Source organism: Sus scrofa, chromosome 9 (genome assembly GCF_054392235.1).
Source record: "Sus scrofa isolate SSC_HxYL_T2T_F1_AM1 chromosome 9, Sscrofa_HxYL_maternal_Yorkshire_Landrace_v2.0, whole genome shotgun sequence".
In the NCBI taxonomy this organism is placed as follows: domain Eukaryota; kingdom Metazoa; phylum Chordata; class Mammalia; order Artiodactyla; family Suidae; genus Sus; species Sus scrofa.
The window spans coordinates 58,674,301-58,701,045 of record NC_139391.1 but is presented as its reverse complement, the minus strand read 5'-3'; the positions used below and the strand labels follow the sequence as shown (position 1 = coordinate 58,701,045).

General features: G+C 44.4%; 1 protein-coding gene and 1 long non-coding RNA gene across 5 annotated transcripts in view; one reads left to right on the top strand and one right to left on the bottom strand.

The window, feature by feature from the left end:
- LOC146399937 (uncharacterized) overlaps nucleotides 1-21,468 on the top strand; it is a 31,847-nt gene extending 10,379 nt beyond the window's left edge. The window contains exons 2-3 of the long non-coding RNA XR_014815590.1: nucleotides 8,735-8,821; nucleotides 15,040-21,468. This is a non-coding gene — a long non-coding RNA (uncharacterized LOC146399937). The remainder of the gene's footprint in view (nucleotides 1-8,734; nucleotides 8,822-15,039) is intronic.
- NTM (neurotrimin) overlaps nucleotides 1-26,745 on the bottom strand; it is a 1,001,303-nt gene that overhangs the window by 541,952 nt on the left and 432,606 nt on the right. The gene's annotated exons all lie outside the window — the stretch shown is intronic.

Here is a 26,745-nt window from a genome sequence, read left to right as displayed (position 1 = left end):
TAGGGGTCCAACTAGAGCTACAGCTGTTGGCCTGCACCACCACCACAGCAATGCAGGATCCTAGCCACATCTGCGACCTACACCACAGATCTTGGCAATGCCAGATCCTTAACCCAGTGTGAAGGCCAGAGATAGAACCTGCGTCCTCATGGATGCTAGTCAGATTGTTTCCGCTGAGCCAAGATGGGAAATCCTCAGTTTCATTCCTTACTGGCTTTATCTCCCCCATCAAAAGAATTTTGAAAGAATTCCCCCACATATGTGGGGCACCTACTGTGTTCCAGGAACTGGGCTAGCACAGGGCTGGGAGCGGGAGAGGAAATGTCTGTCCTCACCCGGCAAAGCCCAGCAAGGGAGGCAGCTGTTCGGGTGGCAGCTGCAATTGAGCAGGGTGCGGTACGTGCTATGATGGAGGGTTTGGAAAGCCATGGATGCCCATACACGTGCTTGGAGCAGAGTATGGCTGAGTTGGAAAGCTTCCCAGAGGAAGTCATATTTAAGCTCTAAACTAAAGGATACTTGATGATAGCTGTGGCAGCAAAGATGAGAGTAGCAATAGGTAACAAAGTGGGCCTTGGGGATAAAGAGTCATGGGTTGAAGCAGACCCTTCCCAGCCAAGCAGAGTCCAAGCTTGATCCCACCCTGAGGGTGACAGAAAGCCATGGAAGCATTTGCAACTGGAGACCACCAGTTGTGCCAATCACATCTGCATTTTCATGGATCTCTGATGCTGAGTAGAAAGAAGACTGGAGCAAAGTGAAGGCTCATCCAAAGCCATGGCCCACAGTGTTCAGAAGGAAAGGGGGCTGGCTCTGAGGGACCCTGGGGAGGCAGCATCTTTGGGCCTTGCCTGGTGATGACCTGGATGTGATGGTTGAGGAGGAAAAGGGAATGGAGACCAAAGTCAAGGTTTCTAGACTGCCCCCCACCCCTGTGGGGTGGGGGTGGGGGGGGGTGGGGCACAGCAACTCAGAGCAAAGAGCAGCAATGGAAGCCACACAGAGGTGATGGGCAATGCAGGCACCTGGGCACCGTGGGTCACAGAACAAGCAGCACAGGGATGCCTCTCACTTCCCCATTCTTTGTATGTTTGATTTTGTTCCTTATTTTTTCACATGTTCTTTCCATTGGCTTCAGAACAGGACAAATTTAGGAATGCCTTTCAGGATCCAAGCTACTGATGAAGCATTGTTAAAAAGCTGAGATTGGGAACGAGGGGGAGTAAAGAAGCCTGCAGGAAAGCGTTCTAGAGGGTTGTTTTCACGTGACCATGTGGATGTGTGTAAGAACATGTTTGTTTGGACTCACGCTCTGGTCTGGGGGAGGCACGGAGCAGGAGCGAGGGAGGCGGAAGGAGGGGCCCCAGATGAGAGCATTCATAGCAGCCCATTAATGATCGGGAACAGCAAGCAAACTGTACCATCAGAAGGGTTTCAGCTGAGGAGCCAAAAAGGAAGCATCGAGGAGAATAGCACAATAATTGGAGGAAAACATAATGGGAGAGCACAGAGTAGGGACCGTGTGTGCGCCCACTGTGTGTTGGTAATTTACTGCAAAGTGACCTCATTCTTCCTGTAGAGAGATGAGCAGAGCATGGTAGTAAGGCTTCTAGGAGGTACATTAGCTCCAGAAAGTTACTGTGCTGTAGTTCATTCCAAGTTTCATTAGGCATTAAATGACAGATAATCTAATAGTCTTCATCATACACGGCTAATGTTTATTTAACTCTCACGGTGTGCTTGACCCCAAGCTCAACACATTACTCATTTAATATTCTCTGAGTTATAAGACAAGGGAGAATGAAGGTTGGAAAGTTTAAGCGACTCATACAAGATCTCATGATGACTCGGTGGTAAAGTTGAAATCAGAACCCAGATTTTTGTGACTCTGGAGGCTCTGGTCCTAACCCCTCCCTTCCTGCCAATTGCATCATAGAAGGAATGTTGCAGCCAAGTCCTTAGAAGAATAACAGGCTGAGTGTAAAGCTGAGTAAACCTGATAATTATAACATCATCTTAATTTTATGAGTGAAATTCAATGAAACTCTATGTGGGTGTGCTATTTGCATCAAAACTCCCCAGCTGTCTCATCAGCAAAATAAAAATTGCCCATGAAAAACTCCTCAACGTTCTTTAAGATAAAGCATAGATAGCTCCTTTGTTGAGCATCCCAGATTCCAGCAAAGGCCATAAATTGCTCTACTCTCCATTTTCACCCAGTCCATTCTTTACAGTGTCTTAGTTTATTGTGTGTCTTTCTCATTAGCTTATGAGAAGGACTCATCTAATTCATCTTTGTGTCACTATTACCTTGCAAAGTGCCTTGAACTTAGTAGGGTTTCAGTATGTTTGGAAGGAATAAAAGAATAATGAGATGACAAAGTATGGATGCTATTAACTACCATATAAAATTAATTTGCTGTCATGATAACAATCATCTGGTTATTGAAGAAGTGCATAAAATACATTAAACTGAATTGACAAATATGTTTGGTAAATCCTTAGTTCTAAATATGATGTGCCTAATTACAAGCAATGAGCACCCCCAAAGGTGTGGCTTTGATGATACATTTTATTAGGATCAACATATCTTTCTTACCACACAATTGACGCATGTATCTGGAAATAAGACTCAGCTTATTAGAGGCAAATCCACAAACAGGGCAAATCTAAAACATCACTATATGTACCAAGGGATCTGCTGTGTGTTCTGGTCCATACCTCTTAAACAGGTGTGGGCAGGCTTTTTGGGATATGAATGGCTTCCATGGCTCCTCTCTTGACCGTTCCTTCTCAAGTACCTCTTTTCTCTTGCATCCATCTAGTTGCAGGTCCTTGAATCTGCTAAACATGGTCTTGATCTGGACACAGGTCACCATATTTCTCCTTGGTAAAATCTCCCTTCCCCATTTTGCCTTGCTACCTCCCATCTTCCGACCCTCTAGGAAGTCCTCCCTATTAATCTGACAGCCTTTATCCTTTACTCCCCTTGTCCCATGAAGATAGTCCTCCTTGATGTTTTAGGGCAGCCTCCTTGAAGTGCTGTCCTGAGGTCCTTCCCCCTCTGCACCATATGCCCTAACCGGTGCTCACTCACTGGTGTATCTCTAGGACCTAGCAGGATGCTCGGAGCAGGTTGCGTGGAGGAGAAAAAGAGGAGGGAGAGATGGAGAAATAGAGTAAGGGAAGGCAGGCAGGCTGACTCTAGAGCTCTCCTGTCATCTTCTAATGTTGTGGACAAATATGAAGTGCTCTTCAGCCGTCCAACTTAGGTCCAAGGGTCTATCCTCATGGCTGCACGTTTAGCTGGAGTCGATCTGAACATCATTATTTGTTGAGAGGATAAATCAATTTCCCATACTCTCATATGTAATAGACATTAGCCCACATGATAATGGCATCCTTACTGGGAGAAAAAGAAAGGGGAGAATAAGAAAGGAGCAAGGGCATACACACCTGTGCACGCGCACGCGCACACACACACACGCACCACACACACACACACAGATAAGAGGAGAGACAAGAGAGACTGACTCTCTTCCTGGAATAGGGCAGAGAAAACCAGTAGAATGCCAGAGTTTGGTGGAGGCGAATGGAGCTTCAAAGTCAAAATACTCATATGATATCCCTCATGTAGGATCTAAAATATGACACAAATGAATTTATCTATGAAACAGAAGCAGGAGTTCCTGTCATGGCTCAGTGGTTGAATCTGACTAGGATCCATGAGGTTGTGGGTTCGACCCCTGGCCTTGCTCAGTGGGTTAAGGATCCGACGTTGCCCTGAGCTGTGGTGTAGGTCGCAGACACAGCTCAGATTCTGGGTTTCTGTGGCTGTGGTGCAGGCTGGTGGCTACAGCTCCAATTAGACCCCCAGCCTGGGAACCTCCATATGCCACAGGTATGACCCTAGAAAAGACAAAAAAAAAAAAAAGAAAAGAAAAAAGAAACAGAAGCAGACTGCAGACTCACAGACATAAAGGACAGACTTGTGGATGGCAAGGAGGGTGGGGAAGGGAAGGATTGGGAATTTGGGATTAGCAGGTACAAACTATTATGCACAGAACGGATAAACAAAATTTCATACTCTATAGCCCAGGAAACTATATTCAACCATCATGGAATAGAATACAAAAAAGATCATTATGTAGGTATAACTGCATCAATTTGCTGTACCGCAGAAATGAACACAACATTGTAAATCAACTATACTTCAATAAAATATATTTTTAAAAAAGAAATTGGAAATATCTCAGACATCACAACCTGAGCGATAGCTCCATTTAATGAATGATATACCTATGTTATAACAACAAAAAGAACAACAAGCCAAGGTACCAGTCTTTCACATTGTTAGTCTATGTGCACTTTGAGATTGTTAGGCTGGGGATAGATGAAAAACCACGGAGTGTTTGGGTTTGCTTGCCATCTCCCCACAACTGAGTTTCATACCAGCATCATCATCTACTGTAAATACTCCATCTGGGGATGTTATGGTGACTTTTTAGAAAACCTCATAAAAGATGTAGATTATCTCAGGGCTTGAAAGGTGAAAAATAATTATACCTTTAAAGTCCATTGCAAACTCCAGGTGCTTCCACAGCTGTATTTTAATATTCCAATACTAGGACAAGAGTGGATCTTGCTAGGGGCCTCTTATCTTCCCCTCACATACCAGGGCTGTCAATGCCATTGGCAATTTTACATGTAAATGAGCCCATCCATCACTCCTTACTTCGCAGCAACTCACTTCTAAGCCTGCCATGGAGTTACACCATTAAATCTCCCTGCTTTACAATATACATCATGACATATTTGACATCAATCAGCTGTGTCAGCCTGCTCACTGTAAACCATAAACTTGCTCTGCATCCCTCTCTGTACGGGGTGATTAAACCTGCTTGGGGTAGCTTCCTGATTACAGTGATAAATGGCTATTCATTTCCTCCTCACTCTTCCTCCACCTGTTCCCAGCCTCGGTCTCAAGCTCTTAACGCCTGTCTATTGGAGGAGGTAGTGGTCAGTGGAAACTATGCCCTGGATGGGAATTTGTACATTCGGGTTCAAATCTTGACTTTGTACATCATTGCCTGCCTCTGGGTTATGACTTTGCCATTTTAAAATGAGGATGAAAAGCTGCATCCTTTTCAGGCAACAACAACGTAAGAGATGAGTTCTTCTAAGGACAGCTCTCCTGCCTAGAAGAGAAAGACAGACCAGGATGGCGATTCTTACCTCCTAGGGATGGAGGCTAATTACATGCCCATTGGATCCCTATAAAGAATATGTAATTTCTGAAAGATTATCCCTAACTACATCCTGTCCAAGAAATCATATTGGAATTAATGAGAGAAAAATGACATCATTATAAGTATAATCTAGTCTGTGCTCTTTTTTTTTTTTTTTTTTTTTTTTTAATCTTTTCAGGGCCACACCCGAGGCATGTGGAAGTTCCCAGGCTAGGGGTTGAATGGGAGCCATAGCTGCCAGCCTACACCACACAGCAACACATCGGATCCGAGCTGCATCTGCGACCTATACCACAGATCACGGCAGTGCTGGATCCTTACCCCACTGAGTAAGGCCAGGGGCCAGTGATCGAACCTGTGTCCTCATGGATGCCAGCCAGATTCATTTCCACTGAGCCACGATAGGAACTCCTAGTCTGTGTTAACTGATGTTTTTCAGTTAGTTCGTCTGCAAACCAGTTCCTTATTGGAAGTGATACCTTATGTGGGACAGGATGGGATATTGTATTACACGACAGGGTTGATTACAACACACCAGGGCATCACGACACTCCAGCTGAAATCCACTAGACGATACCCAGGTTTTTTTCCAGCATGGAAAGCCAAGACAATTTTAGTAATATGAAGTGATACTCCACTGAACCGACCAGGCGATTCAGCTGATCACGTAAAAGTCCTTTTGCCCTTCCTTCTGTTGAGTCTGAGATAACAGTGACTTCTTCTGCTTCCTGGCACACTGGCCAGGCCATCTGCTGACCAGCAGAAGCAGCCCCCATCCTGTGTGCGCTCCAGAATATCTCCTAGGCAATCAATCAGAAGGCTCTTTGGACCCAACACAACACTCAGCACCAAGCATTCTTTAACCACGTAGACCCCATTTCAGTCGCAGACCTGGTACCAACCCACCTGCCACTTGCTCTGATTTCTATCAGTCTGGCTGCTCACCTCTCCTTTTTCTAATGATCCCATTCATCTCCTGAGTTCATAGTGGTTTGTCCAAACCAGGGAGGACAAACCCATCTGGAAGGAGCAGAGTGGAGGGCTGGGTGATCGGATTCAATGTCACAACACTTCTAGGATGCCCACAGAAAGGGACATATTTGGAGTGGGTGGCAGGGGAGTGAAGAGACATTTAAAAGAATGGGATGGAGATGGGGAAAGACTAGGGGGGTTCTGTTGGTGCCGGGAAGTAAGAGGAGGGGCTGGGCAGAAAACAGGAAGGAGGAGAGAAGCAGAAATCAAGGGAGGGGCAGGAAGGGGACAAAAGAAGAAAGTTGGCTTCTGGCTTTCATTCTTGGGACATCTAGAGTAATGAACCCTCTTTCTAGAGAAGACGAATGGGCAGCTGTAGAGATTATGAGTGAGGTTTTATTGCAGATCAATAAATCTGTGTCACAGATCCCCATCTGGAGGGAGTTTTAATTTAAAGGAAAGAGTGATGAGCTCACAACGACAATAAATCAAAAAGTTGTGTGTTCACGTATGCATTAACCTTCTATCAAAACACACATCGACGTCAAGGCAGGGGTTTGGAAACAAATCTGGTGGGCCATTCAGAAGGACAGCCACTGGAGCCCGGTAGCTTACCTACCACGGGACCCAGTCAGAGACGCTACCGTCTCACTCGGCAGCCTGGCCCCCATGACTTAAACAAGAACAGAGGGGAAGCCGAGGATTTATGTGGGTGCTGTTAACAGGAATCACTGGTTGTCAGCAGAGGACAGCTGCCTCAGATCAAAATCTGAAGAGTTCCCCGAAAAGGAGAAAGGAGATTTCACAGCAACAAAACTGAGATGGCAGCTGACAAAAAGGGGAGTGGGGGATGTCTGGCAGATTCTGAGAGCTGTGTGCAAACCCAGTTTAAGTGCTGGAGGTAACTCAGAAAGCCACCCTGTTGGTGCCCATGGATGGGTTTAGTTCCTCCCCCACCATGGTCCCCTGTCCTGCACCAACACCCCATCGCAGTGGCTGGTAGCTCGGGGAAGGCTGGTCATGAACTAACAATAGGGATCCCCCAGGACAGGCGTGGAGGTGCCCTCTGCCCTAGAGAAAGTGAATCAGACCCAGCGTCCTCTGCTGCCAAGCGATCCCAGGAAGGTGGGCACAGGGCTAAAATGCCACCTGCTTGCAAGCCAGCCAATGCCATTGCTGCATGGTCATCTTCTGACTATGCTGCCTTCCAAAGGCTTTTATAGGAATCAGGGAAGAAACTAAAGACCTGAAGCACTGAGTGTCCAACACCAGGTCAATTACTGTCAGCAAGTATTTTATACATGTGGCATTGTGTGTGCGTAGTCATGGAAGCAGACATGTCCACTTACAGTATATGCATCCACAAATGTCCTTATTGTCCAGGATGTGATTAGACAGCTCTGTTCACAGGAGAACAGATAAGTAGGTGCAATGAATCCTGTATTACCGATGAGAAAATTAGGACCCCAAAGGATCAAGAAGTCAGGAATCCAGTCCAGGCCTGTCTGACCTCATTGGCTGGCCTTTTCTTCTGTCCCACTGGCCTCTTGGGGTGTGTGTGTGTGTGTGTGTGTGTGTGTGTGTGTGTGTGTGTATCTGTGCATGTGTTTGTACAGGTGCATTCTTCTTCTTCCTTTTTTTTTTTGGCTTTTGTCTTTTTAGGGCTGCACTTGCGGCATATGGAGGTTCCCAGGCTAGGGGTCCAAATGGAGCTGTAGTCACTGGCCTATAGCAACTCGGGATCTAAGCCGTGTCTGTGACCTACACCACAGTTCACGGCAGCGCCAGATCCTTAACCCACTGAACAAGGCCAGGGATCGAACCCACATCCTCATGGATACTAGTCGGGTTCATTAACCACTGAGCCACAATGGGAACTCCACATGCATTCTTCTACAGACCTGACTCCTTCCTCCTTTCCAGCCTAGTTCCTAATATGCTCCTCCTGTGGGGGCTGCTTCATGGTGATAACTTAGTACAAGCTTGGCACATGCTATTTACCACTGAGACACCCCATCCTCTCTGATCCAACTCAGGGTTGGACACCCAGCTCATGGTGCAGCACCTTCCCTGGTCAACACCAGCTCCACTCAATGCAGCAGATTCTCCCTCGTTTTCATCCTTATAAGCATCTCCATCAGAGCACTCCTTCTCCTCACTGAATCTACCTTTTAACAAGTATGATATCTTTGTGTTCAGAGCTCACAGGAACTATGGCTCTTGACATTTATTTCCATTATGCTTTAGCAGAGCATGGGACCCATAGTAAGTCCCACTGAGACAAGAAGTCCAGACCAGGGAGGCTTATAAGTGGACAGCCAGTCCCTGATTATCATCAGGAATCTGATACTCTCCATGAGCCCTCCCACCTCCTTAAGCTATCGATGCATGTCCACTCATCAACAAAGAACTGTTTCTGAGGTCACCTTATACATCCCATTCCAAAGATAAGTTAAGTGAGTCATAACAGAAAGAGCATGGTTCAGCTCTCATGACCCGGTGTCAGTGAGTAGCCACAGAGGACCCTAAGCTTCTGAATCATTACAGCTTAACCCTTTTTTTTTTTTGGCTTTTTAGGGCTGCACTCACGGCATATGGAGGTTTCCAGGCTAGGGGTCTAATCGGAGCTGTAGCTGCTGGCCTACACCACAGCCACAGCAATGCCAGATCTGAGCCACATCTGCGACCTAAACCACAGCTCACGGCAATGCTGGATGCTTGACCCACTGAGTGAGACCAGGGATCGAACCCGCAACCTCATGCATGGTTCCTAGTCAGATTCGTTTCCGCTGTGCCATGATAGGAACTCCATTACAGCTTAAACTTAACGCCTTGATCTTCTAAATCAAATTCAAGGAACAGTGCTGGTGAAGTGTTCATCTAAAGCTTAAAACTTCCCAAGACCTCTGCTGAATACATTGAAAGTGATAGTTTCAGAAAAGATTGTGATACTAATAATCCTTCACATATCAATACACCCTGTCTGAAGACACCAGTTACAATCTTTATGGAAATAATTCATATACAATCCTATCATAAGATACAAAGAGAAAACATAAGAACAACGCCCGCAATAACAAATAGTTATTAAATGCCTACTATGTATCAGACACTTTTCTAGCCCTGGAAAGAGGCTGGTGAGTGAAAAAAAGTGCTTCTTCTCAGGAAACCCATACTCTGCATTAGTATCTTAATATCAACAGCAACTTCTAATGTTTACTGGGTGCCCAAGCCAGGCATCCTTGTTAGCACTTTACACTGACAATGCTGTGAGTGGGCATTTTGCAGGTTAAAACACTGGGCACAGAGAATTTGCAGAATTTGTATAAGGACACAACGGAGACAGCCAGTCTGAATCCAGTGCCCAGGCTGCTAATTCTTCACCATGATGTTTCTCCCATGGGGAAAGTCTTTCTATTCTCAGCACCATTTTCCTTTTCGGAGAGCTTTTTTCTGGGTTTTGAAGTGGCCCTGGCCACTGCTCTCCTGGCTGAGTCTCTTTACTCTGATCTTACTCCAGCCACAGTGGTTTTGCAAAAAGCATCCTACCTTCAACCACCTTGACAGCTCTGCGTCACATACACTGTAAGTCCCACTTCCCAAGCAGAGCTCTCAAAGATCTGCTGATGTACATGCCCAGCCTTCATCCCACATCCCTACTCAGCTCCTTCAAGGCAAAACTTTGGCTGTTTCAGTTCCATCCTCTTCCTCCTTCGCTCTCCCAGATTTTCCTTCCCTCAAACTGTTTCCTTTTCCTAGCAGCTTATGCCTGCCCTGTGTTTCTCCCCAAGATCAGATCAACCATCACTTTTTCCGTAAATACCACTCCACAGCCTTCGACTTCACCCATCCTTTATCCAATTTACGAACTCTGTTCACAGTGAGCCCACCAGCACTTGCCTTATATCTCCATTACAGTATTTATTTCCTAATAAGTATTTAGTAACGGTTTATGTGTTTTACTCTTCCATCAAAATTTGTGAACTTAAAAGCAGAGACTGTGTAATTCATCTTGTAATCCCTGCAGGGCTTAGCACCATGCCCGGAACATAATAAGAGCTTAATAAATATTAGGTGACTGGAATTGGTTCTTTCTATTATGAAAGAGTGTATCATCACATCCGGGAAATGGTGTGAGGAGTGTGAAAAGCCTTAGACCAGGAAACCTGAAATCTGACTCTGCTCCTCGTCCTGCCAGGAGCTTGTCGTGTGACAACAGTCAAGTTCCTTGTCCTCTCTGAGTCTTGTCATCCCATCTAAAATAGGAGGGCAGCACTAGACAGCATGAATTCCACTAGGTGACATGATAAAAGCCTGGAAAATCATCCTCATTTGCTTCACAATTTGGATAAATATTTATTGAGCATGTTTTCTATTTCCAGCAATTTATTAGGCTTTGGGGGCGTGGAATCGAAAACGAACTCTGGAATCAAGAGCCTCAATGCAGATATCACACCAACTTTGTGACCCAAGCCAGGTGGTCATTACTGGCCTGGCTTTCTTTATCAAAACAGAACATTAAAGTTCAGAGATCTTTAAATTTGATAGTTATTAGATGTCCTTAATGTGCTTATATTCTGAGCCATAGGCATTGAAGGCATATAAATAATTCTTTATAATTTCCCCCATACTTGAGAACAAAGTTCTTCAAAGATTTTTTACTTGGATTTATAGAAATGCTCAACTGCACAGAATTTACCAGGTCATCTAATTTACCTCATTGACTACTTTTGAAAAGAATGTTATCAGGTCAACACTGTTTCATTTTTTCATGCTTATAAAGATATAAGAGGCAGTCCTCACAGAGAGGACAAGGAACATTTCTGTTAAAGATACTAAATTGAAATGACGGGTGTCTAATCTAATTTTCCCATAGAAATATGTTATCGTGTAGGTTACGTTACCCACCAAGTGTGATGGCCAGCATTTTATAGGCATGACCATCAACATCATATTTGATTTTGTGCAAATAATAAAACCATATTCTTTTTGATGCATCAAGCTTTTAAAATCCGTTTGCCCCATTAAAGTCAACAAATATTGTAAGCAATTAAATTATATAAGGAGCTCTGATCGTCTCCGCTGGGAAAAGAAATGTGAGTAAGATATTATTCTTCCACTGGGAGCTTTGTTCTATTATTGACAAGAAGAAAATAACATGAATGTCTGTGCTAAGTCTCATAAAATGATAAGTGCCTTAAAGACGGAAGAACATGAATTAACATTTATTGATCATTTGCTGTGTTCCAGGTTCTATCACTTGTATTATTGTCCTTGAAAAGAGAGTTGTACTATTAGAGCAGGATAAACTTTTGAAAAATGGAAGAATAAAGTTCTATTTACCTGAGTCCAAATCTACTGCAAATCTGGTACCTACAATTCATGTTCTTTCCATGTTTTGGAGTTCACATACACTCCCCAAAGTACACTTGGTAATGAGATCAAAGAAAACTTCCTGTGGGAGAAGTCATTTACACTGAGCTTTATTAGGATGGAAGAATTTTGGTGAGTGGATAATAAAGAGGAATTCCTGCTGGAAGGAAAGACCAGGGCAAAACAAAGAGCTAGGAATTCACGGGGATGCTCATTTAATAATAAACCTTCCAGATTGCTTAGGGATGAGGCTGGTGACTGATCCCATGTTTAGTCTATATTGGATTCTGTGGCTACAGAGATGCCTAAGGCGGTCAAGGTGGCCGCAGCCTTATCGAAGCAAATATTATAACACAGAAATACACAAGGCATCGTGAGAGTAGAGAAGGGAATGGCTAAGGTTGCCAAGGTAAATGGAAGAAGACTTTGCAGAGAATATAACCTTTACACTGAGTTTTGAAAGAGGATAAAGAGTTCGTCAAGATGGGGCTGGAGTGAGCTTGGGTGGGATGGGGGAGGGAATGGTAATCTGGCAGAGGGAACAGCATGATGGAATTCAGATGCATCACCCAGTGGTGATGTTCAGGAAGCTCCCTGTGGTCCAGTGTGACTTGGAATGGCTGGTGCATGCAAAGGGGAAGGAGAGGGTCGACCTTTTGAGGTCTACCAGCACATGCTCCAGGAACAGTGACCATCAAGCCTGTTACCCATACCTCACCCACACGTGCAAAAAAAAAAAAAAAAAAAAAAAACCCCAAAAAACAAAAAAACAAAACCCAAAAAACAAAAAACAAAACTGCACTTAACTTTCCTGGCAAAGAAGGTACCATGAATGGTTTCTGATACGGAATCATCCAGGTCAGAGGGATGCTTTGGGAAGATTAATACAGCAGAGACAGGCAGGGTAGAGACAGAAGGGGGCGAGGTTAATTAATTGTTGTCCAGATAGTTCAAATGAGAAGTAATGAAATAATAAGCTAGGATGGAGGTGGCTGAGATGAGAAGGAAGGGTGGGAAATTATAAAGTTAGAATCAACAGATCAACAGATCTGGGAGACAGACTCGAGGTCAGGGTGAGAGAGCTGGTGCTATTCCTCAGGCAATTATACATGTGGGATTAGATTTCAAGAGAAGAGTCAAGGCTGGAGACAGATTTAGGCATCTTTCCTACAGAGGTGATAATTGGACAGTGGGAGGTGAGAAGAATGCCAAGGAAGCAAGTATAAAAAAAAGAAAAAAGTCAGGGACAAAACCCTAGAGAATTCCTTTGCTTAGGAGGTAGAGAAAGATAAGGGGGTGTGCACAGAAGACAAGTAGCCCCCAAAATTGGGGAAGAATGGGAAAGCCAGTCTCACAGAGCAACAGATGCCCGGATAAAACATTGCAGAAGGGTGTAGGATGGATTGAGATTCAGCCGATTTTTTGATCATTTATAAGTCAGTGATAAACCTCAAGAGATGAGCTGGGAAAGGAGTATAGCAATGACAGTCAACAGTAAGTGCTCAAGGTTGTCTCACCAAGGATGTCCATGAAAGGAAGGGGAACACCCCACAGACTTCAGCTCAGGCCCTGCCGTGGGGACGGTTATCTCCTTGGGCCTGATTTGCTGTGCACAGTTCTGTGAAGTGTTTGCAACCCCAGGATGCCAGGCCCGCTGAGTGTCAGAATCATGGGCATGTGCCCATGATCGGCACCGTGCTGGACCAGGCAGAGCGGGGTGGGCATCTGCTCACAGCCCCCACGCCTGAGGCAGCGCATCCGATCCTTCCTAAGTGAGACGTAGCAAGGATAGTGCACAACAGAAGGGGTAAAGCCCAATCAATAACCTCATGAGCAATTTCAAAAAGTGGGGGACCTAGCTCTAAGTTTTTGTTCGCCTCTCTTTTCACAGGGGCTCAAGCTATCCCTTGCCTTCTGGAGTGCAGGAAGGAAGGTGGGGCAGAGCTCTGGCTGCACAGGAAACTAGCCACTGCTTCCTGCACTTCCAACACAGATGGACCATGGATCCGCAGCTCAGAAGCAGAGCCTCTATGATGCTTTGGGGGAGAAATGCCCCAGGCAGCCTGGCAGCCCATCCTCCTGACTTTGCCCCCACCTGTACCTCAAAAAGAAACCTCCTCCTTCTCTTCCTCTTCCTCGGCACCATGCAGGCCCCCAGGATGCCCGCTTGTACCAGGGAGAGTCACAAATTCTCCCTCAAGCCACCCAACACTAGGTGGGTGCAAAGATGAAGGCTCTGGGAGAGTATTAGGAATTTGGAGGGAGAATCAACACTAACAGATAAAACCCCTAGTAGCTGAAATGCCGTTTTCATGCAAATGGCCCTAAGGAAAATGAAAAGAGGCTGGCCTGGAAGGAGGGGAGGGAATGAGAAAAGGATGCAAGAGAAAAGCGGAATTAATTCTAAATGGGAGGTTTTTCTGAGAGGCATTAGCTGCTCTTGAAGAAAATGAATAGGCTTGCTCCCCACATTTATTACATTTCTATGATTCTCTAATTTAGGACTCCTTTATTTTCCATGCAAAGAGGTAGAACTGCAGGTGCATTTCACAAAGAGAGGATCTCTATTACCTTTTATTGTAAAGTGCTCAGAATTATTTCTTGAGAGAAGGGGAGGATGAGGAGAAACTTCTTTTGGGGGAGAAGGGAGGTGTGGCAGAAGGTCTTGGGGGGCAGGAGGTCTGTGCCGGGGGGCTCGCTCCCACAAAGGGTACGGGACAGCATTCAGGATGTTAGAGAGGGACACGGTCTGTGGGAAGGAGGCCTTGTTCCAGTGGCACCGTTAATTGGATGTGTCATTTAACTTTGGTTTCCTCATTTACAAACTTGCATTATAAATAGTTCACCTCCCTTCTGTACTGTGAGCATAAAATGGGATGAAAACATGAAAATGTGCCAGAAAAAAATTGGTTAGAATAGCTCCCTATACATGCAAGATGCTACAACGCTTGAAAGAAGATAAGAAGGTCTCCTGGCCAGAACATTTAAAAAAGGAAAGGTCTCTGCCCTGGTGCCACATGGCCACAGTACTGTCCATCTCCACCTGCCTGATCGAAGACAGTCTCTAAAGGGATCTGGGGCTTCGCTGGGAAATCGAGGGGCCCCTAGGCTGCTGCAGGAATGAACAGGAGGAGAGGTTGTGGGCTTGTTCCCTGGCTCAGAGGCCTAGACACCTTGGTTGGGTTCTTTGCCCACCCAGTAAGGCGATTCAACATGTAGTTGAGGGGTTCCCGTTGTGGCACAGTGGAAAAGAATTCGACTAGGAACCATGAGGTTGCAGGTTCTATCCCTGGCCTTGCTCAGTGGGTTAAGGATTCGGCATTGCCGTGAGCCGTGGTGTAGATCTCAGACAGGGCTCAGATCCTGAGTTGCTGTGGCTGTGGTAGACCGGCAGCTGTAGCTCTGATTTGACCCCTAGCCTGGGAACCTCCATATGCCATGGGAGCAGCCCTAAAAAAAAAAACAAAAACAAAACGAAATAAAGCAAAACAAAATACTGTGGGTGTGGCCCTAAAAAAAAAATAGCAAAAAAACCCCCCAAAAAAACCAAAAATGCAGTTGAGCCAAGTGGGTTGCCCTGCGCTCAGGGCTACCTGCATCATTGTTCTGTTTGATTTAAAAATCTCAAGCACAGGAAGAGTCCTCCCTCGGTTTTTTGGTTTTCGTTTTCCTGGACCTGGCACAAATATTTCACGAGGGTCATAGTGGGTTTGATCTGATGCGGAGGTGACTCATCAGGTATAGTATAAAAATGCTCATTTTCCCCCAACTGCTCTCGAATTCTTTAATTCCCCTGACACATTAATTCTAACCCTAACATAAAATGCCCTAATATCCCTGAGCATCCCAGGACAGAAATTATAGCCATTGCCTATAACTGGAATCAAATTCCAAGGTTGGAGATCATGGGCCATGGCCTGCCGTTAATTCAAACATCCACATGAAAGATTATGGTGGGCAGCTGGGATTCCATTAAAGGGGGCAATTTCAACTCCATTTCCTTGATAAACAGACACAAGCTCGCCCCTAAATTGGGCCTGATAGATTTGATTAGAGTAGAGTCGTTGGAGGTTGTGGTTTCTGCAGGAAAATTGCTATGTGATGTACAAGGCCAAATTGCACTTGAAATCTCCTTGTATCCATAGAGGAGGGAGAAGGAAGAGGAGGGAACACCTAGCCAATTGCTATCATCCAAGCAGCAGGGGAGTCAAGCTGTTGTATTCAAAATATCTGTTAGGTATGCAGCCAGTGTGTGCTGCAGAAAGCGTGCCAGGCTCAGGGGAGCCAATGATTAAAAGCAGCAAAACCAAATGTTATTTAAACAAAGCAAAATGGACCCATCCGATTTCTTTAGCCCATGTGAATCTTTTGCGGGGAGAAGGAGAGCTATGTAGCCCTCTTAGGGGAACACCCAAGGTCCCATGTTTCAGAGCTCCCTCTGAGAGTGTACACAAGTTGGGAGAGACACAAGTTGAATTTTCTTTCTTTCTTTCCTTCCTTCCTTCTCTCTCTCTTTCTTTTGATTTTTAGGGCCGCATCCTCTGCATACGGAGGTTCCCAGGCTAGTGGTCTAATTGGAGCTACTGCTGCCAGCCTACACCATAGCTCACATCAACGCTGGATCCTTAACCCACTGAGCGAGGCCAAGGATTGTACCCACAACCTCATGGTTCCTAGTTGGATTCGTTTCCACAAGTCACGACAGGAACGCCCTGAATTTTGTGCTTTAAAGCACATCCTCTGGGACTAACACAGAGTGATGGGCTAACCAGCTGTCAAAACTCCTCGCCCACTGGTTTCATCTTGGAATAACAGGAACAACACTTGTTTAGGTCAGCTCCACCAGTAAGGCCATAGGGATGGTAGTTGCCTCTATAAACTCTTCTTTCCCAGAGTCTCAAACCCTTTATGTTGGTGAAGCTGTTTGCTTCCTACGGATCAACACTTCCAGGAGCCCTTGGACACTCCTTCAATGATGGCCCTTCTGCCTGGCCTAATGCCAAGTGCACAGGGAACTGAGATTTATTGAGGATCTAGAAAATGCCAAGATCCACACTTAGGGTTTTATGTGTGTCACACCATTAAATACACTAATAAACTGGGAGGTGGCTACTGTTTCTTCGTTTTTAAATAAAGGCAGTAAGTTTCAGAGTTAAAGAAAAGTGGCCAAGGTCTTATAAGTGGTAAGAGGTAGACTAGAATCTAAACTATAATCAGGGAGTTCCCATCATGGCTCAGCAGTAACAAACCCGACTAATGTCCATGAAGATGTGGGTTTGATCCTTGGCCTTGCTCAAGGGTTAAGGGTCCAGCGTTGCTGTGGCTGTGGTGTAGACTGGCCGCTAGAGCTTCAGTTCGACCCCTAGCCTGAGAACTTCCATATGTCACCCTAAAAACAAACAAAGGAAGAAACAACGACAAAAGCAGAATCACCTGAGGTCAAAGTCCGACTTGTTTCCATCACAATGGGCTGCTACCCTGGGTGATGCAAGAGGCCAGGACCAGGCAGTAGCACAAGGAGAACTCCCATCCTTGATGGAAGCATCAGAGCTCAAAGGACAGAGTCAGAGTAGCGATGGAGAGCAGATGAAAATGATACATGATTTAAATTACTGGAATTTAGAGTTACATAAAGCAGTCATCAAATCAGCCTCCTTTAAAAAGAAAAACAGTTTGGCAAATGGCTGGCTGGAAGCTTCTGTGTTAGAGCTACATGAGGATATAAGGGAAGAGCTCTTAGGGACACAAGGTGTGACGTATCCTTCTGCCACTTGCCAAAATCTCTTTATCCTTTTGGAATTTAACAAATGTATAAATTCATTAAGCATCATCTTCTGGGTGTCACTAGTTGCTAATGAAACCATGATGACACCCAAAACACAGCTATCTGAGAACCCTGGTTCTACCCACATGAATCTACTGCTTTACAAAAGCACTACATTTTTATCCTCTAGCTTTGTCCCTTCACACCAATCCATTCAACCTGGTATTTGATCGAATTTACTCTAACCATCATTTTGAAAAGATTCTGTTGTCCGCTCAAACCTTCACTCATCTACCTATTCAAGCAAAACTGTCAGAAGTGATTTTCTAGATGGATCAAGTACTTTATTAAGACTATCAGAATATACTTTGCCAGCCCGGCAACTGAGCCAGGCTCATAAATGTATGGACTCTCTGTTTACTTTCTCCTCCCCTCTTCACAGCTACTCTCCTGTGTCCGCCTCAGAGAGGGAGTGACCACCTTGTGTAACTCCTGCCTTGAGCAGCTGTCACTGGATTCCACGCTCCAGAACCCACCTCCTTGCTTCTGGTGCACAGAACAAAACTGTATCTCCACCGAGCCAGGATGGGCTCCAAAGCCGAAGACAATCAGGTTCTTCTACTGCCTTCAGGAGCCTTTTATCACCACCCCTCCCCTCCAACCTAGATTTCTCAATGACTCCTACCCCATGTATGGACCACAAGCTACCTGAAGATTTAGAACAAGTAAACCCAGTCCTTTGGGATCTGATGTGTACACCTGTAGGGTTTCTTCCAGCAAGAGTCAAAGCTGTCCATTAGCCCCGATCAAACCAGTCCTGACGTGGTCCCTGGAGCCACCCTAATGCTCTGTGCCAAGCACCACACCCTAGCCTGACTCTGTCGATTACACAGGACTGTTTGAAGCACCCTCCCCACTAAGAGTCATACAGGATGCTACTCAGGATTAGGGTCATATCAGGTTTAGGGGTGGTATGTAGAGTATGTAGTCATATTGATCTTTCAAGATGGAGATTATAATTGATTATAAAGGGAGCAAGGTGTTAGCAATTTTGCTCTCTGTTCTTTTGACTGTTTTAGAATTTTAATCAATGATTAGTCAAACAAATATTTACACTGGCCTAATTGCAGGGAACGTATTATTGACTAATATAGACCCAAAGACTGCTTTCATGAAACTTAATGGTCTTGTAGGCGAAAGATCATTGAACAAGCAGTTAGAAGTTCACTGGGTGTTACCATCTGCCTCCTGAAAGCACCTAAATAACCCAAGGCAGGTGTTGGTACAGATGGTCATTTCCCTTCTACATTGAAGGAGATGGCAGATGCCCAGAATGACCCATGATAGCATCTCAGAATCCATAAAGTTGGAGGTGATCTGGACACCTGGCCATCTGATATTCACATGTTAGTAGAAATGGGCAATGACAACACACAGTTTGATAGATGTAGATCAATAGATCTTAAATTCTGGAGCTGAAGTAACAAAGGGAGTGTATTGCCTTTCTTATTAAAACTTAGAAAAACCAAAGTCAACACCAACCACAATACCTAGCACATAATAAGTGCTCACTAAATATTTATTAAGTGACTCAATCAGAAGATTGCCATCTGCTCTAAAGCAAGCAGGCTTTGCATTCCTCATTCTTGCCAACTCTCCTATCACATCTTTCTTCTGGTGGAAGCAAAGCTGTAGGAGGGAAGGTGTACTGAAGCATTTGGAAGAGCCTCCCTCTGCTCCTTGTGCTTAGACCCTGATCCCCAGCAGAAGAGAAGGGCATGGCATCCTGTGTGGGTCCTCTGACATCTCTATGATACCATGGCAACGAGGAAGAGGGGCAGACAGGTGCCTAGGGAATCCTGCAGACTGCAGGCTTCACATCCACACACCTCATCCAAATGAGGAGCATAAGAACCACTTCCCAGCACATCTCCAGTTCATTTACTTTACCCTGCCACCCATTATTACTACCCTTCTCTTGTTTAGGTCTTGTATCAATATGCTTGGCTAATTTTTTCCTGCCCAGCTGCCAACCTTGGGCAGAAGAACATCTGGTGTATCCCCAAAAGGCATTAGCCCATTAAGAAAGGCAAATTGATTTTTTAAAATTTCATAAATCAGCAGTCAAATGAAAAATGTCATTTTAAATTATAAACATAACCGAGTTGACTACATGGCTGCTACTGGTGCACAATTGGAATTATTTATGACTGTTTAAGATTTGTTGGGGGGGCACTGTAATTTTAATTACGTGTTACAAGGTAAGATAATTATTTACTGGTGCTGACATGGAATTGCCAATAATTACTTAATATCTGTTGGAAATTATTCAACAGTTTTTAATTAGGGATACATACTAAAGTGATTGTTAGTTTCCAACGAATATAAAAATCCATCCATGAGAAAAGACACCTGGGACTTACATTAGTAATTGTTCTAAAATGCATTATTGATTTATGCACATTACCACACAGTGTTATTACTTTTCACTATGCGAGAGATTCCTGCCTACATCAGCAAAAGAACAAAAAAGTAAGTAACAGTGCCCACCATGGGCCATCAGCAAGAAGAAAAGACATATATTTGAACAGGCCCCATGTGCCTCATATTTCCTTAGACTCTCTCCAGGATGAACAGACATGTTGCCACAGGCATACACAATGCTGTTTGTCCACCGTATCTCTTCCGGTCAATGATCAACTATTGCCTTCCTAAAGGGTGGGAATCGGGCTATTTTCTAAGGCTCCTTCTGGGATCCTGCCTGGAGTTAACATTCTACAAAGCTGTTTGGGTGAAGATGTGGAATGGAAATAGTTGGTCACCTGCATAAGATGCCTTTCACTCTTTTCTTGCTGGTCTTTTGCTCTCCCCTGGACGCCACAGAGGAAAAGCCAATGGGAGACTCATCGCTAATAAATGGTTTCAAGTCATTTACTTGGTGTAGAGATTATTGAGGGACTCCATTACTTAACTAAACACATTATTCAGAGTCTGTTTTTAATTTTAAAAAGGATTTAATTAGAATTACATCATTAGATCCTGCAAAGAATTTTCTTTGGTTATTCATTCAACAATGAAGTGCTTTCCTAAGAGAAAACAAAAGGAAGAAAGATGTTTCTAGTTAATCATTTGCTAAATATTTTCTGTGACTTGCTGAAGATCACTTCCAACCATTTGTAAGTGTAGTGAATTGCACACCTCCTACTCTGACTTGTTAAAACCACCCTCTCTAGGAAGAAGGCAGATAGGGCTTCTTCCTTCCAGAAGGCACTGTCTTCTGGGCCATGCATTACAAGGGGGATAGGGTATTAGGAAGCTTTTCCTCCCTTCCTCCTTGGGGCTCCAACTAGCTCTAGCTCCAGCCTCACCCCACCCTTTGATGCTAGCGGCATCTCACATTACTTACAAACCTCTGGGGCTCTCCGCTCCAAGTGTACCCTCTATATTCTGCCCTGTGATGATGAGGCTGGGATTCTGCAGACTAATTTCTTCCATGCCAGCTGGCTTCCTGTTAACTCTTCAGCAGGGGAGAGAAAAGATGGAAAGCAGGAAAGGGGAAAGGGATTTGCTTTTTTCTGCTGGCTGCTGTTCTGTCAGCATCGCCCCAGCAACGTTCTTTCACCCAGGCAGCAGTACTGAGTTCCAGGAACAGCTGGTTCATTTTCCAGCTTCTTCCCACATTCCCCAGCTCAGCTCACTGCTCCTGTCATCCTGTCTGGGGAGCCAGCAGGGCAGCGGCCAAGCCCCTACCCCAGAGGTCAAACTCCCAGCTCCATGCTGTCCCTCTACCGCTCCTCCAAGAGCTGGTCCCAGCGGGCAGAGCTTTTCTACAGATCCTACAAGCTCTGGTCCCTGACAGTCCTAACTCCTTCCCCTTGTTCCCCAGCCCCAAATAGGCTTCAGTGTTTCCTTTTGTCCTTTCTATCTTTCAGCACTGTGTTGCCTCATCCCCTGCATTAGATGCTCTTTGGCAAAATAACTAGTGTTGGTTGCATTCTTCCGTCTAGCCGTGATGGTGGCATCTCTGCACACAAGTGCTTGTTCACGGCTCTTGCTCAGAACTTCCCCTCCATCTGAAGCACCTTTCCTCTCCCTCAAATGCAGAATGTCTGACCAGCTGTCATGATGCAGCTCAGGTATTACCTGCTCCCAGAACATCAACCTCCACACTGACCGCACATTCCTTCTTACATCCGAGAGAGCCTCCCACACCCTGTGACTGTGCCCATTACTCCATCAGTGGGACCTTTTTATGGCCCTTTCACCTCAGTCAGTTGCCCCCCAGGGCAGTGTCACAACATGGGTCACTGCCTCTCCCACACTTCAGATCACTCCCAGCACCTGGAAGAAATATCTTAAGTATCTACTGATTGCCCTGATTGAAGGCGTACGCGCCCCATACTGGCCCAAATGGGAACTCAGCAACTAAGAGGGTTCTGTGCCTCTGCACTGGTGGGACCAGGGGCGCTTAAGTGGGAAACAATGGATAAAAGTGGCTTTTCTGTGTTCTGACAGGGACTGTTCTGCTGTGAGTAAGAATCATAGAAAAGGAAGATAAAAGTTGGCTTAGCGGTGACAGAGTATCAGGTCCTTGACTTAAACATTAGGCATTTGATCTTATACTGATGGTCTATTTAAAGTCAGTCCTAAAACACACTATTCTCTTATGTGATGCTGAGCAAATAGCTAAAAACAATAATATCTACCGCTTGCTCTGTAAAACTCCTGATTTGCAAAAAGAAATCCTTCACAGTCTCATATGAAAAAAGTAATGACTCTGAATGAATAGGAGGAGGGTGAAGTAGGCAGTACCTTTTTGGCAGCAAAATCAAAAGACCAAGAAAAAAAAAAAGCAAAAAAAAAAAAACAAAAAAACCTCAGTTATTAACACACATTTGTTAAAACAATATTTAAAAAAAATCAAAACTGATGTAAAAGTCAGTGATCAACAAGATATGAAAAACTCAGAAAAAAATCCATAAATGTTGCTGATGTTTCCTCTGTCCACAGGGTCTGATATGGAAGCACTGCTACTTTTTTTTTTTTTTTTTTTTTAAGAATAACAGGGGTATTTTATTTTTTTTTATTTTACTTCATTTCATTTTAGGCCATGGCATGCAGCAGCTTGATGTGGGATCTCAGTTCCCAGACCAGGGATTGAACCCAGGCTGCAGAGGTGAAAAGTCCAGAGTCCTAACCACGAGGCTCCCCTATGCTAAACCCTTAATCATCTACTGCTTACTATGTGGGCAGAATGACTATGATATTTATCCATAGCTACTGCCTGCTGTAGCTTTCTGAGCTGAATCTTTTTTTTTTTTTTTTTTTTTTTTTTTTTTTTTTTTTTTTGTCTTTTGTCTTTTTAGGTCTGCACCTGAGGCACATGGACGTTCCCAGACTAGGGGTTGAATCAGAGCTGTAGCTGCCAGCCTATGCCACAGCCATAGCAATGCCAGAACCAAGCTGTGTCTGGACCTACACCACAGCTCACGGCAACGCCAGATCCTTAACCTACTGAGTGAGGCCAAGGATCAAACCCATGTCCTCATGGATGCCAGTCAGATGCGTTTCCATTGAGCCACGACGGGAACTCCCTGAGCTGAATTTTTTATTTAATATAGAGCAATACAGGCAGGGGCTTTCAAATGATATGAATGATTTTCACAGGTCACCTGGAACTCTATTTCTCTAAATTCTACTCAATCCATCTCTGATTTTAGGTACCACGTATTTTAAGGCTAAAGGTGCAGTTTTGACTTTATATGTACTACTTATTCATTCACTCATGCATTCATTTGTTCAGCTAACAGCCATTGAGCATCTATTTTGTATTTAGTCTACTTTTTTTTAATTCAAGTACTTTTGGAATTCAATGAATTACTCAGAAAAAGATTTAGCATGGGGTGAAATTCTGTCTTCCATAGGATAACACTCAAGGGAGAAAGGAGTAAATTGTGGATGAGAAATAAAGGCTACTTATGTTAGTTCATTTGGAACTGGAACTAGGATCGTGAAGGTATTCTGTGGCTTGTTTGGCTAATGACTCTTGCAAAGTTATTACCTGAGTTCCATAACTCTGAGTACCACTGGGTTAAAGAAGCACCCCTTCTCCTCTGGCACCTTAATTTAAATCTGGCCATGACAAAATGATTTCCCAGGTACTAAAGACTGGCTTCTACACAAAATGTCTGTGTGACTGCACTTGGGCCCAGTGCAGAGGTGAAGTTTCCTCCCAGCTAGAGGAGCAGAAGAGGTGGCATGGGTTGGGGGTGGGGTGGCATGGGTTGGGGGCATGGTGGCATGGCGTTCAGAAGACTGGGAATGGCTTTGTACTCTCCCCACTCCTCTTTCCTTTCTGACAAACAGCATCCACTTGCCTGGAGAATCCAGTGGTCCCAAGTGATTATACCCGGCAACTATCTGTAGATGGTTATTCTGTCTGTCCTCCAGTCACGGCTCAGACAAATGATAAATATTGAGGTCTTTTCATCTTATCTCACAAGTCAATCCCTCCAGCCCTCTAATCATTCTTGTTACTCTCTGGTGACAACCTTTCCATTTGTCTACCTCTCGCTGACACAGAAATGACAAGAAGCAGAGCCCAGCAAAGCAGCTGAAAGGTAGCTCCCGATCCCAGCCCCACGTTCTGACCCTCATACCGATGCAGAAGCCCCCAGACTTTGCATCTCTGCTTCAGGAACCTTCTGTCAGGATTTCTTCCTAGCATGCCAATTCTAGTTTAAAAAAGAAGAAGAAGAAGAAGAAGAAGAAGGAGGCGTTCCCTTAGTGGCTCAGTGGTTAACGAACCCGACTAGGATGCAGGAGGATGCAGGTAGGATCCCTGGCCTCTCACTGAGTGGGTTAAGGATCCAGCTTTGCCATGAGCTGTGGGTGTAAGTCACAGACATGGCTTGGACTCCGAGTTGCTGTGGCTGTGGCGTAGGCCAGCAGCTGTAGCTCCTATTGGACCCCTAGCCTGGGACTCTCCATATGCCATGGGTGCAGCCCTAAAAAAAGCAAAAAAAAAAAAAAAAAAAAAAAGAGTGGGAGACAGGGAACAAGAAGTGGCATGTTTGCAGGATAGAGGAATTTTAAATGGTCTAAAAGAAGCTTTCGCTTGTGGTCCCCAAAGCTGGCCCTATTCCAGAGAAGGTATTGTTAGACTCCCCAAGGGGAAACAATCAGGTGCTGGGGCTTCAGGAAGTTGTTCAACATTTCTGCTACCCAGTTTTTACATCTGCATATTGGAGATCATGCTTCCTAGTTTACAGGGTTGCTTTAAGTTAAAGGAACCAACTTAGCAAAATATTTGGCATGTTATCTGACATCTCTGTATTTAATCATTAACCAATATATATTTAGTCTGTGCCAGCTATGAAGTGCTGGGGCTGGGGTATGATGCAGTTCAGCGGATCCTTAACATAGTATTAGCATCATTATCATTAATAATGATAACAATTAAATGGGTAGTAGCAGCCAAATAGTAGCAGCATTTCATTATTAATATGATGAAATGTATTCTGCACAGGTCGCAGGCTCAATATCAACCCTTCAGACCACATCCCTAGGCAGCGCTCAGTGTTTTGCAATTTTTGTGATGAAGATGGAAAATGCCAAACTGAAAAGTCCTTCTAAGCGGTGGCAACTCTGGTTAAGGAGAGGCCTCCACGGCCTGCATTTTAATGGCACCATCTCCGCTCAGTTTCCAGATGTGCATTTGTCCAACTGCACTCTGGGGAATTTGATCCAGATGCTTCCATTTTACACTGGTGATAACTGCAACTCAGAGAAATTAGGCAACTTAATGAAAGTAGATATGATTCTTCCCACAAATGTGCACACCCAAAACCGACACTGGACAAGTTACGCAGACAACAAACCATTTTTAGAGCCTAATCATTCTTCTTACAGCTCAAAGCAACTACCTTCATGCCTACTCTTTTTAACTTGAAAGCAACACAAAAGCAACACCAATTCAAAGAGCAAGAGCTACACGTGGCGTTTCAGGAGAGAGGGGTGACAAGGCTGTGGCCATTTGGTAGGGATGTCTTATCTGCATCCTTTGCTGGCTCTGACCGAATAAGCAGTGAGACTGGAGAAGGTCATCAGATAGAGGGAAATCCATGAGAAGGTGGGAGCAGCATCATATTGAAGTGAAGAGGGAAGCTCTATGGATGGGACTCATGTGAGACTGGATTATAATGCGACTCAAAAAAACAAACCGTAGAGTTCGAACTTGGGCTTGAATTCAGGCAGGCTGTGACGGTCATCTCCCATCAGGAATAAGCCAAGGCCTGGAGGGTCAGAAGTCCATGAGAACACACTGTGACAGAGGACACTACAGGCAGAGCAGCAGGAATCTCAATCCAAATGTGTCCTTATCTGAGGACACATACTGGTCACATCACTCCCATGGCACTCTCTATTTGTTGATTCCGTTTTTTTTTTTTTTTCCTTAGTATGCTGAATATGGATAAACCCTTTCCATGGTATTCAAATGTCATTTTAAAAAAGGATTTGAATGTTACTTAAAAGATAAAAGATCAAGGTAAGGGGATTAGTCATGCCCCAAATATAGACAGCTGGCTCCTTTTCTTGCCGTAACAACAATGTTTAGGTACCGATAATAAACAGCCTATTAGGTGCCAGGCACTAGGTCTTCGTACATTAGCGTTAAGGTTTATGGCCAAAAGCCCTATGAAATAGACTTTGGTGCTTCTATTTTCAGATGAGTAACCCGAGGTTCAGAGAAATTAAATAACTTGCCTCAAATCACATAGCCAATTAAACTTGGATTTTCATTCACTTGAGTCTCTGGCCCCGGAGCTGTTTTTGGCAATGTTTCACCTTCTAAGGATCTCTTCACTTAATATTCACTTGGTTATTCATTGCTGCCTTCATTCATTCACTCATCCCAGTCACATTTATTGAGCACAGCAAATCTTCGGTGGTGTTATATGCTGGATGTAGCATGCTAAGTCAGGCTGTTCTTGCAAAGGCCAGCTAGGCTGTGGAAGTCAGAGTGGTGGCCATCCTTCAAAAGGTGGGTAAGGACCGGGGAGAAGCATGAGGGCCTTCTCAGGTATTCGTACTGTTCTATTGCTTGATCTTAGTGCTAGTTATACAGTTTGGAAAATGCATGAAGATGTATATTTTTATGTTATTTGGATTTTCTGTATGTACATATTTACCTAGTTATATGTACACATATGCAATAAAATTCTAGACCCACACAAAAACAAATAAAACAGCAAAAAAGATACTGTTTTTGGCTTTAGAAGGCTAATATCACACCAAAATTTTTTTTTAAAAAATCACTCTTTCTTAGCTGGAATGTCTGAAAGCATTCTGTTCTTGTGGATGTCAGGTGGTGCTTACTTTTCCATA